Consider the following 18,207-nt stretch of genomic DNA (forward strand, 5'->3'; position numbering starts at 1 on the left):
TTCTGGATCCAGCTTCATTTGTTTTGATTGCTATAAGTACATGAAAAATCATGTGACTGCATAAACTATGCATTTTATTACTTGTTTTACTGAAGCTAATGATGCTGAAATTGCATTTACGCATCAGAGTGTTTTGAAATCAGAGTACAAGTTAATAACTTCCTGAAAAAAAATATAAAGGAAGCATCTATCTAAGTAGGCAATATGATCCCTTGGATGATTGTTATAAGACCTAATCTTAATGGATAGTTATCCAAAAAAAAAATATAATGTTAATAAAACCCAAGAGAGGTACTGAGTCAATCATGTGTTGTTACAACATGGAGAGTAGAAGAATCAAAACTGAATTTACAGCCACCATGTTGCAGTGGTGCAGCTACAGTGAACTTGACTGTAGAATGACTGCTTCATTTTGTCTTTGATTGTGAGTCCACAGGTGCACACATCCATTTAGAATTCAGTGTGCGGGGGATCTACCTATGTTTGCAGTTGTTGACACTAGATAATGCCACAATCAGTGCATTGTCATTACCTTTACCAGACTAGCAGTGTTCTCACCAATATGCCTGTCTTGGGTGGAGAGGATAAGAAGATGAAGAGAGAAATCTGCTGCATCACTAGGGTTGTCATTTTGTATGAGTAGCTATGTGGGATATGAGTAAATGAGAGGTGACACAGACTACTAGTGCTTTACTCTTCTATATGTACAGTGGGAGGAAGTGAGGCACAAGGTCTATATTAATACTAGGCTACACCTTCAATAGGTAGAAGACCAGGCAAGCAGGCAGTACAATGGGATATTGTGTTACTGGGGAGGTCGGGGGTGGTGTCAAGCTTAGGACTCTAGATTGAATTTATTTAAAATGAAATTGGGATTGAACAGGAGGTGAGATAAGTCACTAGGGCACTGAGAAGCATCGGGTACCTTTATGCACAAAAGTGGCAGTTCTGCAATGCCAGGTGGGATGATCAAAGGGTGGTAGTTTTATGCCTTAATTTATTGTCTATGTGGGATTGGTGCAGGTAATCTACATTCATCAGGGTGCCTCTCATATCCAGATGTTGAGCTTTATTTTCCTGGGTTACAAAGTACTGGCACTCTGGCATTTTTTTCACCACTATACTGTGGGTCACCAGTTCTTAATGTAGTTTGGATTTGTTCTTGTACAATCTCCTTCATAAGTTTATAGGTGTGTACTAGGCTAAAGTCCACTAGGGTCATCATAAGTCTAGCTCTGCAACCCAAATGTGACCAGCACATTTAATTTATATAGTGTGTGAGTTACTGACTACCTCTGTCCATCAGAGACACAGGCACCAGCCCAGGAGGATAGGAAGGGCTCTGCTTCACATGGATAGGGAGTCTGTTCCAGAGAATGGAAATTATGTGAGAAACACATCTGTCTCTCCAACATGTTCTATTTATGTTGCAAGCAAAATTTAGATCTTTTAAACTAGTAGTTCTGATGCTGTTTGTTTTGCAGATATCCAAAAGGTTCCTTAAAACAGAATCCAGGGATGCCTTGTATGCCAGGCAAAGATCACCTTTCAAAAGTCTGTACAATACAAAGTAAAGAGACAGGGCTTTGAGGTGATCAGTGAAGGACATTGAGTTTACTACTTGCATTCTTTTTGTAAGGAACCTTTGTGGACATTCCAGTTATTGTTTGTGTCTGGTTTTGGCATTGTACTCTATGATGGGTCTGATGAGGACGAAGTACAGTGGTATGATGCCCTCTCTGGATCTAGATGCTATGCCCTTGCTTTCACATGATTGAAAACTTTCAGTAATGTTGAACCAAGTATTTTCTGTAGGAGTATTCCTTGATAAACTGTGTCAGTGAGACTGTTCAGAGAAGGAGGAAGACAAAGGACCTGGTATGAAGGAAGAAATTAAAGCTGTTCTATAGTACAAGATGATAGGCTAAAAACAAAATAGCTGAGCAGAAGAAAATGTGAGGATATGAAATGACTAACTCACAGATAAAGTCAACGAGGAGACGGGATCACACTATCATGTAAGAAGGAAATTCCTGTGAAAAGATAACAGGCTGCTACCTGGATTTGAAGAAGGAACAGGATTAGAAACTTGGTGCTTTGATGAGGTGGGAACAGACACGTGAAGATCAGCATCAACCGAAAGAGGAATCACCTCTGAAAATCTGAACACGGATTTAGGTCTTATCAGTCTCAGATCAGCTGGGTCATTTACATTTAGCTTTAAACTGGGAGATTAACTGGTTCTTCTGAAACCTTTTTAACTATTACTATGTCACAAGATGCAGGGTTAAATACATCACATATGGACAGTTTAGATACTCAGTCAATCTGCCTGGTTTGGGATCATCATATGGGAGATCATCTCGGCTTTTCTCATGTACTGCTATAGCTTGTAGGCATACTCAGTAACTGACCATTACTTTTGTGAAAAGTTAAATGAAATTAAATGCTCTTGAAAGTGGTAGCAAATGTTACCTGGCATTAATGGACTGGTAAACCTCCAACTCATGTAGAACATTCAGGAATTCTGCATGTTGGTACTGAAGTGTGGAACATATATAATGTGTGATAATATTTTCATTAATCTGTGCTTATCTTATCCTTTTGTTAAATGGTGGACATAAATTCAGGAGGAGTAATAAACCCCTTGCTCCTGCAGACTTTTCAGTAATTTAAGGTGCTTCTGCCTTTATGGAAGACAGAGGTGCTAGGTCAGTATAAACGCAGAAGCAAATTGCAGAAAATAATGGCAAAAAAGTATGGCTGCTTAATGACTATGTTTGTTCTGTAGTTCTAAAGGGAATTAAACTTTACCAAAACCAGACAGATGAATAGACCAGGAAAAGGTGGCTGATCCATATCCTTTAACATATGAAAAAGTACTGAAAGAACCTAAATAACTGCAGGCACAGTAGACAGTGGAGCATGATGGGATTGACCTTTGAACTTTAAGAGAACCCAGAGCTGAACTAACAATAACACTAGTAACTATTTTAACAAATCTTACAATGAGGGTGTTTTAAAAATGGTAGGATGTGGGTAAGGTGATTTGGGAATACAGGACAATAGGTACAAGACAGTAGCCAGGATTATTGTGGATATAGTATTTATAATAACGATCTTGAAACCTGATTATTGTAAGTGATAATATATACACAACACTGCACATGTGCACATGCACACACACACGCACGCGCATGCACGCACATTGGACACAAGCCATTGAGTATTTGAAAATACAAAAAGCGCCCCCTTTAACTTCATGTAAAGCTGTGGATGCACCCCCAAACCCTCATAACTCTGAATATACCAACTCTGATATTGTACAAGAGTGGAGAAAAGAACAAACTCCAATACGCTACTGTTACACAACATAGCAGAAGCAATTAGTAATGTCTGTAAGGTTTAGTGTAGGGTTAGAAGTAGGGTTTTGTTAAGTGTATGTGTGTGGATTGTTTATTTTGTTTGGGTATAGCTCATTAAGGTAAGTGAGCGATAGTTACGGACCTTAGGGTTAGGGTGCGAGTTAAGGTAAGTGCATAGATAGTAATGTATGTAAGATTTAGTGTAGGGTTAGAAGTAGGGTTTCGGTTAGTGTATGTATGTGGTTTATTTATTTTGTTTGGGTGGGTAATATGTAGTGAGCGGTGGGGTTGACCAACTATGCCAATTCAAGATTTTGAATTTCATGGTTTAGGGCGTTTGGTGTATTTGCGGTTCACGCAATATGTGTCGACGTTTACATATTTGCTGAAACGGGCTTTCGCGGTTATGATATAGACCCATATTTATATATATATATATATATATATATATATATATATATATATATATATATAACAATAGATATATTTATGGATATAGATACAAATATATATATGTGTGTGTGTGTGTGTGTGTGTGTGTGTGTGTGTGTGTGTGTGTGTGTGTGTGTGTGTGTGTGTGTGTGTGTGTGTGTTTACAGTTTGGGTTGAGCAAAACTAATACCAAGAAAGTGACCAAAACACAAAGTAAATACATAAACAAATAAATGAATAAATAAAAATAAATGAAAGAACCTCTTGATTATCTCCAACAACTGATATATAGCAATTCTGAGGTCAAATAGTGTAGAGAGGGCAAATTCCCCAACCCTGCCATACTTCTCAACTGCCCATATTTTTGCCTCATATTTTTGGTCTGTTCTTTACAAAGTTTCCCTGGAAAGTCATTGAAGATTAAAGTAACTAAATAATGACATACATTTGAGTTTCAGACTAAATATTTTTAGGACATGCATGCTAGTGCAAAACATTTTATTCTATTTTCTCAAGTTTTTAAGAACAATATTTAAAAATTCTCCCTAATTTTGAGACCTTTCCCCCATTATTTTTGCCCTTAGCAAGATTTCTAGTGCTAAGGGTTTGAGAGATATGAACCCCACTGACTATGTTCATGCATGCACACACACACACACACACACACACACACACACACACACACACACACACACACACACACACACACACACACACACACACACACACACACACACACATGTGCGCGAGCACTCATACGCGTGCACACACACACACACACACACACACACACACACACACACACACACACACACACACACACACACACACATTCATATATGCCTTTACCCTGAAATATGGGAAATACCCCACATTCAGTGTATCACTCTTCATATAACTGACCAGTTTTGCTGCTAAGTCAAAATAAGTTTTAACTAATGCTTGTAGTTACCTGTAAGAACAGGACACGTTATTTTAATGCTACACAATCTGAATCTGCTTGAACATGAGTCTGTGTTCTTCCTTAGATACTGCAGATCTAACTTTCCTCAGTCCCATTTATTCCTTGTGTTGCTATTTGAATGTATGTTTTTAGCTCTGCATAATTAGAAAAGTTACAATGATCCATCTATGAGTACTTCCCAAGAGTATTCTTTTTCCATATTTTCTATTGTAACTTCTTCCCTCAGCATCCAGACCATTTAATTATAGGTAAATTAAAACAAAACGCGAGAACATGAAGTTTACTGCTTCCTACCCACCATTATATTTAACTGCTGTTAGCTTACAGCTCATCCATCTGGGATATCAGATGACCTGTTCCAGAATATACATATCAAGACATTTTAATCTTTTTGTATACCTTACTACTCATACGTTCATAGGTGCTTACTAGGCTCTTGATTCATGGGGATCATTAGAATCCTAACCCTGCATTCCCATGAACATTTTTAGCCCTTGTAATTTACATATGAATAACCCAGAACCAGGTAGAACACTCACATGTTCATAGGTTCATAGGTGTACACTATGCTAATGGCCACAGGGGCCTTTTAAGTCTAGCCATGTATTCCAAATGTATCTGACAAGTTTAGGAACCTTAAGTTTATGTTATGGGGTAAATGTAGGCTAGGGCATGGGTGGTCAAGCATTTACAGGCTGCCTCTGACCGTTAGGGGCATTGGTGGCAGACCGGGTTGAATTTCCCTTCCCCATCCACTGGTCTAAATTGCTCCTGAATTGAGTTAAGGAAGAACTCTGCTTCACATGGATGGGAAGCCTATCCAAAAGAAGGGGTAGACTCCGAGACACATACCTGTCCCTCCAACATGTCCTATGCGTATTGCAAGCCAGGTTTAAGTCCCTAGATCAAGTAACTCTGATGTTATTTGCTTTGCGTATATGCAAAAGGTCCAACAGAGTAGAGTCAGAGAATGCTTTATAGGCCAGGCATAGAGATAGGGCTTTGAGGTAATCTATGTAGGACTTGTTTACATCCTGCATTCTTTTTGTGAGTAACTCCTGTGGATGTTCCAGTTGTTGCATGTTCCTGGTCAGGTGCATACCGAATAGGGCATTGTATTCATAAGGTCATAGGTTCATCGATGTGTACTAGGATAATGGCCCTGGAGCCTTTACAAGCCTAGCCCATAGGATTACCCTGGCATCATGCCACCCAACCTTAGTTCCCAGTGCCTCTGTTGAGTAGAGCCACTGGAGTGATCCCCAGGGTGAATTTTCTATTTCCCATCCACTCATTAAGATTCCTCTTGAAGAGGGCCAGTGAGGTGCTCTGTTTGACATGTATGGGAAGTCTGTTCCATAGCATGGGCAGTCTCTGGGTTATGCACATGTCCCTCCAGCTTGTCCTGTTGATTCTGGTAATGAGGTTGAGGTCTCTGGAGCATGTGGTGTGGAGGGATTGGTATTTCTTTAGATGTAGCATTTCTAACAGAGCTGGGTCAGACATGGATTTGTAAGTCAAGCAGAGATTGCCTCTCAGTAGGCGATATGAGACAGAGAATAGTTGGAGTTTTTTTGAGTCTGTCCATATGGGACAAGTGTTTAAGGCCTAGGATCCTCTTTGTGAGGTACTTTTGCAGTCTCTCTAGTTGCTGCAGGTGTCTAGTGAGATACATGCCAAATGGGGCATTTTACTTGATGATTGGCCTCATGAGGGAAGAGTAGAGGGAGACAATGACCCCTTTCTTCCTGGATGCAAAACTCTTAATAATGAGATGTGCCACATAGAAGGACTTTCTGACAACATTGGCAATGTGATGGTCAAAAGAGAGGTTGCTGTCAATCTGTGTTCCCAGATCTCTTATAACTCCTTCTGTGTTCAGTGGACTATCATTGATGTGGTAATTCATGGGAACCAGGTTTTTCCCAAAGGGGATGACGACACATTTTTTGGCATTGAGCTCAAGGCCATGGTTCTGAGACCAGTCGTTGGTCTCAGTGAGGCCTTTCTGTAGGATGTCAACATCATTTGGGGAGTTAATAATAGCTCCCAACTTGCAATCGTCTGCGAACTTTGTCAGTTAGAATCCCTTTGTGTTGGCCTGGACTTCAGAGAAGTAGATATCACAAACAAGAGTGGACCCAGGACCGAACCCTGTGGGACTCCACTCGTGACAGGTCAGCAGTCTGACTTGGAGTCAGCTACTTTCACACACTGTGAGCCAGTTTGCAACCCACCTAGTGATATAGGGGTTGATGCCTAACTTAGTGAGTTTTTCTATGATTCCTGGGTGGGGAATGGTATCAAAGACCATGGCCATATCAAGGTAGGGTGTATGAGCCACCTTACCATCATCCACAGCTCTGGTGACTGACTCAAAGAAGTCAACCAGGTTGAGCAGGCATGATCTACCCTTCACAAAACCAAACTGTGTGGGATCCAGAGTTTGGAGATTCCCTATATGCTTGTTTATTAGGTCCATGATGATGTGTTCCATAGCTTTGCATATCAGACTCATCAGGCTAATGGGGCGATAGTTCCCAGGGTCTGTAGTTGCTCCTACTTTGTGGAGAGGGATGACTGTAGCAGTGTGCCATTTGGTAGGGACAAAGCCTAAGATGAGGCTGTGATTGAACAGGGAACACAGGTGAGGTGCCAGTTCACTCTGTAGTTCATGTAGAACACAGCCAGGGATATTGTCAGGTCCCATAGAACCTTTATTCTTGGCCTTGGACAGTGCTGTTTTAACCTGTCCAGCAGTAATACCGGGTGCCTGGCAATCTACTGGTATTGTGATTGGTCCTTGGGGGGGGGGGGGCTAAAGTTGGCACTGAATCTGTTGGCCAATATATTGGCAATATCTGTTGGCTCGGTATAGGAGGTACCATTGTGCAGTAACTCAGAGCAAATCTGGGTATTGCTGTGGAGATTCTTTACATAACTATAGAATGCCTTGTGGTTGTCTTTACTATCTGCTGCAATTCTGTTTTCATAGCTAGCTTTAGGTTGTCATAACTATCTGCTGCAATTCTGTTTTCATAGTTAGCTTTAGAGGATTTGATGAGGGATCTCAACTTTTTGTTGAGGCTGATAAGTGAGTTTTTCCAGTCTTGGGACTTCACCTGATTCTGCATAAGTTTCCTCCTTCTGTTGTAGAGTTTGTTTATGACAGGGGATCACCTGATTGGCTTCCTTTTTTTGGAGGAGAGCATCTTTGTTCTATTGGGTATGGTGAGATCCATGCAGTTGTGTATGTATTCATACAGCGCATTGGTGCCTGATTCAATGGTCATGCAACTATTCTCCATTTGCATGGGTGCCGTGAAGTTCGCCACCTTTGTTTTTAGGAGCCCAAAATTAGCTTTGGAGAAGTTTTCATGGTGGTTACCTTTGCGGGAGGGGTTCGGGGGGGTGGGAGGGATGTGGAGTTCCAAGGTGATTAGTTTGTGGTCTGATCTAACCAGGGAGGAATTGAGTATTGGTGTAGAGCAACAGTCTCCCATGTTAGTAATCACCAGGTCAAGGATGCTGCTACCTCTAGTGGGGGTAAGAACGAGCTGGTCCAGGGCATTGGAATTAATGAATTCCAGAAAGCATTGGGAAAGTGTATTGGTTTTCCCAGTTAATGGAGGGGTAGTTGAAGTTGCCCAGTATGAGAGTGTTAGGCTGGATCCTAATATTCTTCAGGGTGATTAGGAACGTGGAGTGTGAGTCTTGGGACATGGTTGGGGACCTATAGCAGGCTACAACCTGAATCTCTGTCTTACCCAGTGTTAGAGGCACCTGAAGTATCTCTGATGCGTTATGTTGGGCTACCAGTCTGGAGGTGTGTGCATCCTTTATGAATATGGAAACACCACCACCTTTGGAGCTTCGGTCCAAGTTCTGGGGCTGAAAGGTGTGGAATGAGTTATAGCCTGGTAGTGCAGGGGTGCTTTCTGCTGCATTGAACCAGGTCTCTGTTACAGCACAAATGTCGATGTTCTCCATTTTAAGGAGTGCTTCGAGCAAGTAAATTTTGAGATTTAGACTTCTAGTGTTGAAAAGCATGACCCTCAGATTGCATTTGTTTGTAGCTGTTACGGTGGTAATTTGGTCTTTGAAACACCACCTAAAACAGCACTTATAGGGGTGGCAAGAGCCTTGGCTTGTATCCAGAAGCCCAGGGGTGACAGATGCAGGCTATCTCTAGCAAAGCATCGAGGTCTGTCAATCATGTCATCCTAGGCAGACAGTACTGGATCCCCTTAGAATGACACCAGAAACTTAGCCAATTGTTGAAATCAATCATTTTCTGCTTATACTGTAGTATCATTCTGGGTGATGGTAGGAGGCTGCTCAGGGCTAGGGTCATACCCGCCTGGACTACATAATCCAAGAGCTCCTCAGTGTCTCTTTTCATGTAGTCCAGGGAGGTACGTCTCAGGTCATTCACCCCCACAGGTGCAGTGACAGAATCATATATGTACCTGTTGTTGAGGGACCTGAGTGCGTGCGTTATGTGGCGGATCCTGGCACCTGACAGGCAGCTGACTGTTACTTTCTCCTTATTCAGCCTAGTGAGTGGGACATCACTGTACCTCACTATCGAGTCATCTATGACTAGTGTATTGGGCATGCTGTTTTGCCTTATGGGCTTTGGTTGAGTGGCACACTGTTTAGAAGAGTTATGTGTCACATGATTAGTGTTGTGTTGTGGTGGTCAAGTGCATTTCTGCCTTGGAGGTCTCTGTTGTTTGCATAGATTTGTATTGAAAGCCTCTGCAAAGGTGGGTGTGTGGTTTGTGTTTTTATGTGAAGGCAGCATTGGTGTGAGTTCTGGAGGGCTATGTGTTCCATGTGGTGGGGTGCCACTCTTGACCTTCTCCTCTTGGCCAGCTATTCCGGTCTTGGCTGGAGAGTGCGTGGCTTCCATTTTGGATATATAAGTGCATCTCTCACAAGTCTGAGTGTTGGAATGTAAGAGGAGAGTGTTGTCAGTGTACATGAGGCAATTGCTACATTGCTTTAGGATGCCCAAGTTTACCAGATTAATAGGAGAAAGCACAGGGAACTGACCTTCAGACATGCTTGGAGGGGTGGTCATTAATAATAAGTACTGGAGCTGTTTCCTTGTAGAACGTTTAGTGCTGGTAGCACTTTTGTGTGCCACAATAATTGCTACAAGATGTCTGGTAAAGTGCTAGACTTATAAGCTAGTAAAAGTGCAAGAGAGGAGAGAACTAGCAGATCTAAGGAAAAAAATGAAGAGCAGACTTTTTGGCACCGCTCAGAAGCTTACAAACAGTCCTGGATACAGTAAATCTGTATCTGGGCTAGACTAGTTAAAGGAAAGGGTGAAACAAGTGCAAATGCATCTTTTAAACCTGAAAGTTGAAAGAGAGAAAAAACTGCCCAAACAGCCAATAAACTACAATTTATCAGCCAGAAACCACTCCTGTTGTGGTAGATAGGCTACCTAGGGCTTACCACTCCCACTGATAAGCTAGAAGGCTTCCCCCCAACACAGAAAGGCTTGGGAGGCTGAGAAGCTTACAAACAGTCCCGGATACAGCAAATCTGTAGCTGGGCTAGACTAGTGACAGGAAAAGCGGGAAACACATGCAAATGTGAGCTTTTAAACCAGAAAGTTGAAAGAGATGGAAAAAACTGCCCAAACACCATCGATGAACACTTAAAATTCAATACCCACATCCAACTTAACATCAAGAAAACCCACATAAAACTCGGCCTACTGTACAGAAATAATCACTTCCTCTCTCCCGCTACTAGACATACCTTGGCCACCACATATCTCCTCCCATCTCTTCTATATGGTGTTCCTCTGCTTACTAATCTAACTTCCACCCTTACCTCCAAACTGGAAGTATGCTACAATAAAATCTCCAGATTCGCCACCGAGGCAAATTCCTTCTCTCATCACTGCACCTCCTTACAAACTTTAAATTGGCTTGAACTCCCCAATCAACTAGACTTCCTCCAAATTGTCTCAGCCCACGAATTATTATTTCAACCCACCAGTTGCCCTGCATTATCTAATATCCTTCATCAATAAACCTCCCCTCAGACCCATTAGATCTACTCACCAAAACCTTATTTCTGTCCACAAACCCAAGTGCCCAGCTGGTCAGCTTCTACTCTCCTTTTCCCCAGCTAAGAAATGGGATGCCCTGCCCTCTACACTGAGGACCTGTGACAACCTACACACCTTCAAAACACAACTTCATTCCTACCTGTTTATTCACCGAAAATGTAACTGCACTCTTCATCCCATACCTCCCTCTTCCTTCTCTCCTGGCTAATCTTCATACCTCTCTAATTTCTCTCATAGACCTAGATTGTAAATGTAACTAATATCTACATCCAGCCTTTTGCTCTATGCCTCTCATCCTCCTGGATAATTTCTTTAATATCTTAGTTGCTTTAGTGAATGATACCTATTTGACTGCAATTCTACCTGCTGTTTGTTGTAATACTACCTATTGACTGTAATGCAAATATTTTTTCTTTGTAATTCACTATGTGATGTAACTTTGTATTGTGGAGCTTTTCTCCCCGGACCTCCACTGAAAATGGGCTCTTGAGCCCAGTGGACCTCCCCAGTCACCAAACTGGAATAAATAAATAAATAAATAAAACAGCCAATAAACTACAATTTCTGGGCCAGAAACCACTCCTTTTGTGGTAGAAAAGGCTACCTAGTGCTTACCACTCCCACTGATAAGCTAGAAGGCTTCTCTCCAACACAGAAAGGCTTGGGGGCTCAGAAGCTTACAAACAGTCCTGGATACAGTAATTCTGTATATGGACTGGACTAGTTAAATGATTAGTGTGATGAGGACCAAATACAGTGGAATAATGACCTCCTTAGACTTAGATGCCAGACACTTGACTGTAAGTTGCTCAACACAGAATGATTTTCTTGCTGCCAGAGACAAATGATAGTCAAAGACCAGTTTATTGTCTACATGCATCCCCAAACCCCTGATTACTGGGGTTAAGTCCTATCCATAAAGGACAAGAATGCTAAACCAGGGGTGAATTTGCACATTCCCATCCATTCATCCAGATTACGTCTGAATAGTATAAGAGAAGCACTTTGCTTTATGTGGAGAGGAAGATGTTTCCAAAGAAGTGGTATTTTGTGATACATATCTATCCCTCCAACATGTTCTATTTATGTTGCAGTAGATATTATGATCTATTGCGCATGTGTTTATGCTGCCATCGCACTTGCAGCTGTTCAGCAGATCTGAGAGGATAGTGTCTGTTGAGGCTCTATATGGGAAGCAGAGATTTTCCCCATAGTAGCCTGTATGATAGCAAGAAGAGGGCAAGGCTTTGAGATGGTCAGTACAGTCTTTATGATTTTGGCCCTTAAGTTTTGTAGTGAGAAGAAATTGTGGTCATTCAAGTTGTGTTAAGAGTTTGGACAGGTATATACCAAAGGGGGCATTGCATTCAATGATCCTTAATAAGCACTGAATACAGTGAAATGGTCACATCGCTGGCCCTAGATGCCATACGCTACTAACAAGCTGTGCAATGACAAAATAATTTCTGCCAATAGTGGATACATGGTCATCAAAGTTCATTTTGTTGTCCACATCGGCTCCCAGGTCTCTAAGTACCGGATCAGTTTTCAGGGGCATATTATCAATGTGATCAGAAGACATTCAAACTGATGACCCTCATAGATTCATAGGTAAGTATTAGACTATCTGCCCAAGGGCATCTATAAGCCTAGCCAGAATGTGTTGGCTTTCGCCGCCCCCTTAGATTAGTTCCCTATGCCTCTGTCCAGCAGAGCCACTTCAGTGATCCCTGGGGTAAATTTTCTGTTTCCCATCCACTCGTCAAGGTTTCTCTTAAAGAGTGTTAGTGAGGGGCTATGACCAAAGTAGATTGGAATCTTGTTCCAAAGCATGGGGAGACTCTGGGACAGGAATCTATTCCTCCAGCACGTCCTATTTATCGTTGTGGTGAGGTTTAGATCCCTAGAACGTGTGGCTCTCAGGGATTTGTTTTTTTTTTAGTTGGAGCATGTCCATCAATTCTGGGTTGCACATGGCCTTGTATGTCAGGCAGAGGTCACCTCTGAGTAAGCGGTATGCAACCGAGTACAGCTGGAGTTTCTTCAGTCGGGCTGCATAGGGCATCTGTTTGAGGCCAGTAATCCTCTTGGTGAGGTACTTCTGTTGTCTTTCCAGCTGTTGCAGGTGTCTTGTAAGGTACATCCCAAATGGGTGTTGTACTCTATGATGGGTCTGATGAGTGATGAGTAGAGGGGCACAATAACCTCTTTTGTTCTAGATGCGAACCCTTTTGTGATTAGGTGGGCCACATAGAAGGATTTTCTAACCACCTTGGAAATATATGACTATGCACTTTTTGGCATTTAGCTTGAGGCTATGATTTTGACACCAGGTATCTGTCTCAGTAAGACCCTTCTGGAGGATGTCTGTATCAGCTGGAGAGTCAGTTATGGCCCCCAGTTTGCAGTCGTCTGTGAACTTGGTCAGCCATAGTCCTCCTGTGCTTGCCTGCACCTCTGAGAAGTATATACCAAACAGGAGGGGTCCCAGGACTGAGCCCTGGGGGACGCCACTTGTAACCGGTTTAGAGTCAGACCTAGAGCCTGCAACTCTCACTGTGTGGGTTCTATCCATGAGCCAACTGGCAACCCATCTCGTGACGTAGGGGTTTATGTTCAGGCTGGTGAGCTTGTCTATAATACCAGAATGGGGAATGGTGTCGAAAGCCTTTGCGAGGTCTAGGTAGGCTGTGTGGACCTCCTTTCCCTTGTCTAAAGCCTTGGTAACTGTCTCAAAGAAGTCCAGCAGGTTTAGGAGGCATAATCTGGCCTTAACAAAGCCAAACTGGGTAGGGTTCAATGTTTGGAGGTTCCCAATATCTCTGTTAATGAGTTCCATGATGATGCACTCCATAGCCTTGTAGACCAGGCTAGTCAGGCTTATAGGTGATAGTTCCCGGGGTCCGTTGTGGCTCCACCTTTGTGGAGTGGGATAACTGTTGCTGTGCGCCACTCTATGGGTGCATAGCCTGTAGAGAGGCTGAGTTTGAACAGTGTGTTTAGGTGAGGGGTTAGTTCATTTTGGAGCTCGTGTAAGGCACAGCCTGGGACACTGTCCGGTCCCATTGAAGCTGTGTTTTTGGCTTTGGAAAGGGCTGTTTTAACCTGTGTGTCACTGATTGCTGGGGATCTACATTCTTCTGGTATGGTTATGGGCCCTTTAGGGGGTGAGAGGGGTGAAGAACACCCTTATAACTAATTATTCTTAATTTTTATTCTAAAGGATGTTATTGGATCTGTTTTGTTAAAACTATTTAATACATTTTTAGAGAGATATTATACAATAAAAACACGTCGAGAGTTATGCAGTCAGAGCTAGGTTTTTGCTTTGTAGAGAATGCACAATCATACCTCTCAGCTGTACAGATTATTTGCAGAAGGACTGCTAGGTGCTTTGTAGAGAATGCACAATCATACCTCTCAGCTGTACAGATTATTTGCAGAAGGACTGCTAGGTGCTTTGTAGAGAATGCACAATCATACCTCTCAGCTGTACAGATTATTTACAGAAGGACTGCTAGGTGCTTTGTAGAGAATGCACAATCATACCTCCCAGCTGTACAGATTATTTGCAGAAGAACTGCTAGGTGCTTTGTAGAGAATGCACAATCATACCTCCCAGCTGTACAGATTATTTGCAGAAGGACTGCTAGGTGCTTTGTAGAGAATGCACAATCATACCTCTCAGCTGTACAGATTATTTGCAGAAGGACTGCTAGGTGCTTTGTAGAGAATGCACAATCATACCTCTCAGCTGTACAGATTATTTGCAGAAGGACTGCTAGGTGCTTTGTAGAGAATGCACAATCATACCTCTCAGCTGTACAGATTATTTACAGAAGGACTGCTAGGTGCTTTGTAGAGAATGCACAATCATACCTCCCAGCTGTACAGATTATTTGCAGAAGGACTGCTAGGTGCTTTGTAGAGAATGCACAATCATACCTCCCAGCTGTACAGATTATTTGCAGAAGGACTGCTAGGTGCTTTGTAGAGAATGCACAATCATACCTCCCAGCTGTACAGATTATTTGCAGAAGGACTGCTAGGTGCTTTGTAGAGAATGCACAATCATACCTCCCAGCTGTACAGATTATTTGCAGAAGGACTGCTAGGTGCTTTGTAGAGAATGCACAATCATACCTCCCAGCTGTACAGATTATTTGCAGAAGGACTGCTAGGTGCTTTGTAGAGAATGCACAATCATACCTCCCAGCTGTACAGATTATTTGCAGAAGGACTGCTAGGTGCTTTGTAGAGAATGCACAATCATACCTCCCAGCTGTACAGATTATTTGCAGAAGGACTGCTAGGTGCTTTGTAGAGAATGCACAATCATACCTCTCAGCTGTACAGATTATTTGCAGAAGGACTGCTAGGTGCTTTGTAGAGAATGCACAATCATACCTCCCAGCTGTACAGATTATTTGCAGAAGGACTGCTAGGTGCTTTGTAGAGAATGCACAATCATACCTCTCAGCTGTACAGATTATTTGCAGAAGGACTGCTAGGTGCTTTGTAGAGAATGCACAATCATACCTCCCAGCTGTACAGATTATTTGCAGAAGGACTGCTAGGTGCTTTGTAGAGAATGCACAATCATACCTCTCAGCTGTACAGATTATTTGCAGAAGGACTGCTAGGTGCTTTGTAGAGAATGCACAATCATACCTCTCAGCTGTACAGATTATTTACAGAATGCCCAGATTTTTGCTTCATATTATTGGTCCATTTTTCATAACTTGTGGTTTTCTAGCAAATTAGTGGCAAATCATTAAAGATTGAAGTTAGAAAATAAAGACAGACATTTGAGATTCAGACTTCATGTCCTTCAGAAAATTCATGCTAATGAAAAAAACTGTTATTCTGTCAACTTTCTAAGTTTGTAAGAGCAATATTTAAAAAAATGCCCATATTCTTGGGCCTTTGTTCCCTCTTTTATTTAAGGCTTTGTCCAGATTTCTTGCTGTAAGAGGTTGAGATGTATGGATACAATTTAAAATAAAACACCACTGTAACTTTCAATCTTATCACTTCATTTATTAAATTTATATAAGCAATTATAAAGCCTTAATTTGCAGCCACTCAAAAAATGCCTGCAACTTTTAATTTAAAAAATTTAAATTCAAAAGATGAAAATTGTTTACCCTGATTAATTAACTCTGGATGTTATGAAATTTTAAACAAATGGTTAGTACATGTCAACAGTCACAGAACCTAAACATCTTATTACAAATAACTGGAGATGAGTTAACACATGACAGTTCTGGTCAAAGCATTTCAAGGTTAATTATATTAATAATATTGTCATTATATATTCCCATAATCACCATGCCTAGAATTCTTATTTTTTACATTATTTAAAAGGACCTATAATAATGTCTAGGTCCAAAATAAAACAGGTACAAAGCATCTTGATTTTGTTTTACATGAAACATACAAATGCTAAAATACTACTATATACAAAGAACATATTTACACAATACAAATCATTACTTTATTGTAGCAGTTTTGAGTAATTGTTACATGGTCTCTGTAAGGCAGCTGAAATAGGAAATGCTTAACTGTTATACAGAATTTACAAATTCCCTCAACTACATGTAACTTTAAAGACATCAGAAAGGAAATTAAGTCTCATCTTTTGTGTATACAGCCTTCATTCTCAATGTCTAAATTCAACAACAGCCATACTTCTGAATTGTTGCAGTCATATTGGCAATTATACAATGCCTGGCCATTAATATTCAAAAACGAGGATGCTGATTGGCCAGCCCAACCAGTGTGCCCATTGTAAATCCGAGAATATACTAACGGAAAAAGGTCCGGTCACCTGGACTTTTTCCCATTAATATTTCTCATATTTTTTTTTACTTTTATTTCTTTTTTGCACAAAAAAAGAAAATGGAAGACCTGAAAAAAATGAGGGAGATGGTGCAGACAGAAATAAGAGGATAATCAGGTTTATTCTGCAAAACTAAAGAAACTTACCTTATTATCCTTTTATTTTGTCTGTCCTGGGTCTCCCGAACGTAAAAAGTCTCCTGCTTTCTTTTTTTATTTTCAACTAAAAAAAAAAAACAACAACAGAGATCTTCCTTTCTCTGTTGCTACCTCTGTACAGCACTGAAGTCCTGCGTAAGCGTGGGAACACATGTCCCATATGCATGCGAAGTACATCTGAAAAAGCCCCAGGATACTAGAAAAAATGCAGAAGGGCATCACAGAGGCATTATACAAAGATATTATTTAAGAAAAGTAAGTATTTTTTTTCTTAAATAATGTCATTGTATAATAGCAATAACCGACTCCGTGGTTGTGGTATATTGAAATTTACCCACGGTTGGCTTTATTTAATCACTCGCGCTTCGCCCTCGTGATTAAACCACACCAACCATGGGTAAATCTTCAATATACCACCCCAATGTTGTCGGTTATTACTTAAATAAACCATCTCAGGTCATTATTTACCTGCCAAAGAGCATTCCTATTCCTGGTATATATTGCCCACTGAACTTGAAGCATTTTACTGATTTAGAAAGGCTCTATTCCTACTACATCATGTTCTATTACTTGGAATAAATATTTTAACTATTAACTATCACAAATTTTGCTTGAGTAAACATATCACCTTTGAAAAAAAATTAACCCTTCAGAATAGCAGGTTAGTCAGTTTATATTTAATTTTTTGTCATTTACATTCCTTAATCTCATCTGTGAATTGTAATCTCTTGTGATGTGGTTTCATCAAAGTCATCAAAGTTGTCATCTAGATAAATAGATCACCCTTTTATGTGCATCATTTCTGTTTTCACAACTACCATAGTACTTTTCATATAGTACTACAAACTGAATTAAAATAATTCTAGGTTTATCATGATTTCATTCATTCATTCATTCATTCATTCATTCATTCATTTATACCTATGGCAGGTGATAAGCTCTGTTTGTATGCAATGACCACTTCAGGAGGCCTGTTTATAGTGACAATTTTGTTTTAACAAAATACAGCTTATACCCTCTCTACCCTGTAAAAGACAATCTCAGATTTCTTCATTTGGCTCCATCTTCCAAGGAAACCAGCTACTTCAGTTTTATATACCATCTGCTTGTATAACCTCTTTATCTCAAAATTCCCCAACTTTTTTGTTAACTGTAGCATGACATTGTTTTATTCACACAAAAAGTTACAGCTGGTTTTACTTGTAAGCTTTTTACACACATAACTAGAAGTCCTGAAAAGTGCTTTAAATCATTCAAAATCCATTAACATTTAGATCTACTGTGTTTTGTATTAAAGTGCAAAATCCATGACATATATTCAACATCTTTTGCCTTACATCTTATCACTTTTA

General features: G+C 40.8%; 1 protein-coding gene across 1 annotated transcript in view; it reads left to right on the top strand.

Annotated features, from left to right (window-relative positions):
* Window positions 1–18,207, top strand: part of VSX2 (visual system homeobox 2) — a 211,331-nt gene that overhangs the window by 10,700 nt on the left and 182,424 nt on the right. The window lies entirely within an intron of this gene.

Source organism: Protopterus annectens, chromosome 6.part0 (assembly GCF_019279795.1).
Source record: "Protopterus annectens isolate FY-2018-M chromosome 6.part0, PAN1.0, whole genome shotgun sequence".
NCBI classification, from domain to species: domain Eukaryota; kingdom Metazoa; phylum Chordata; order Ceratodontiformes; family Protopteridae; genus Protopterus; species Protopterus annectens.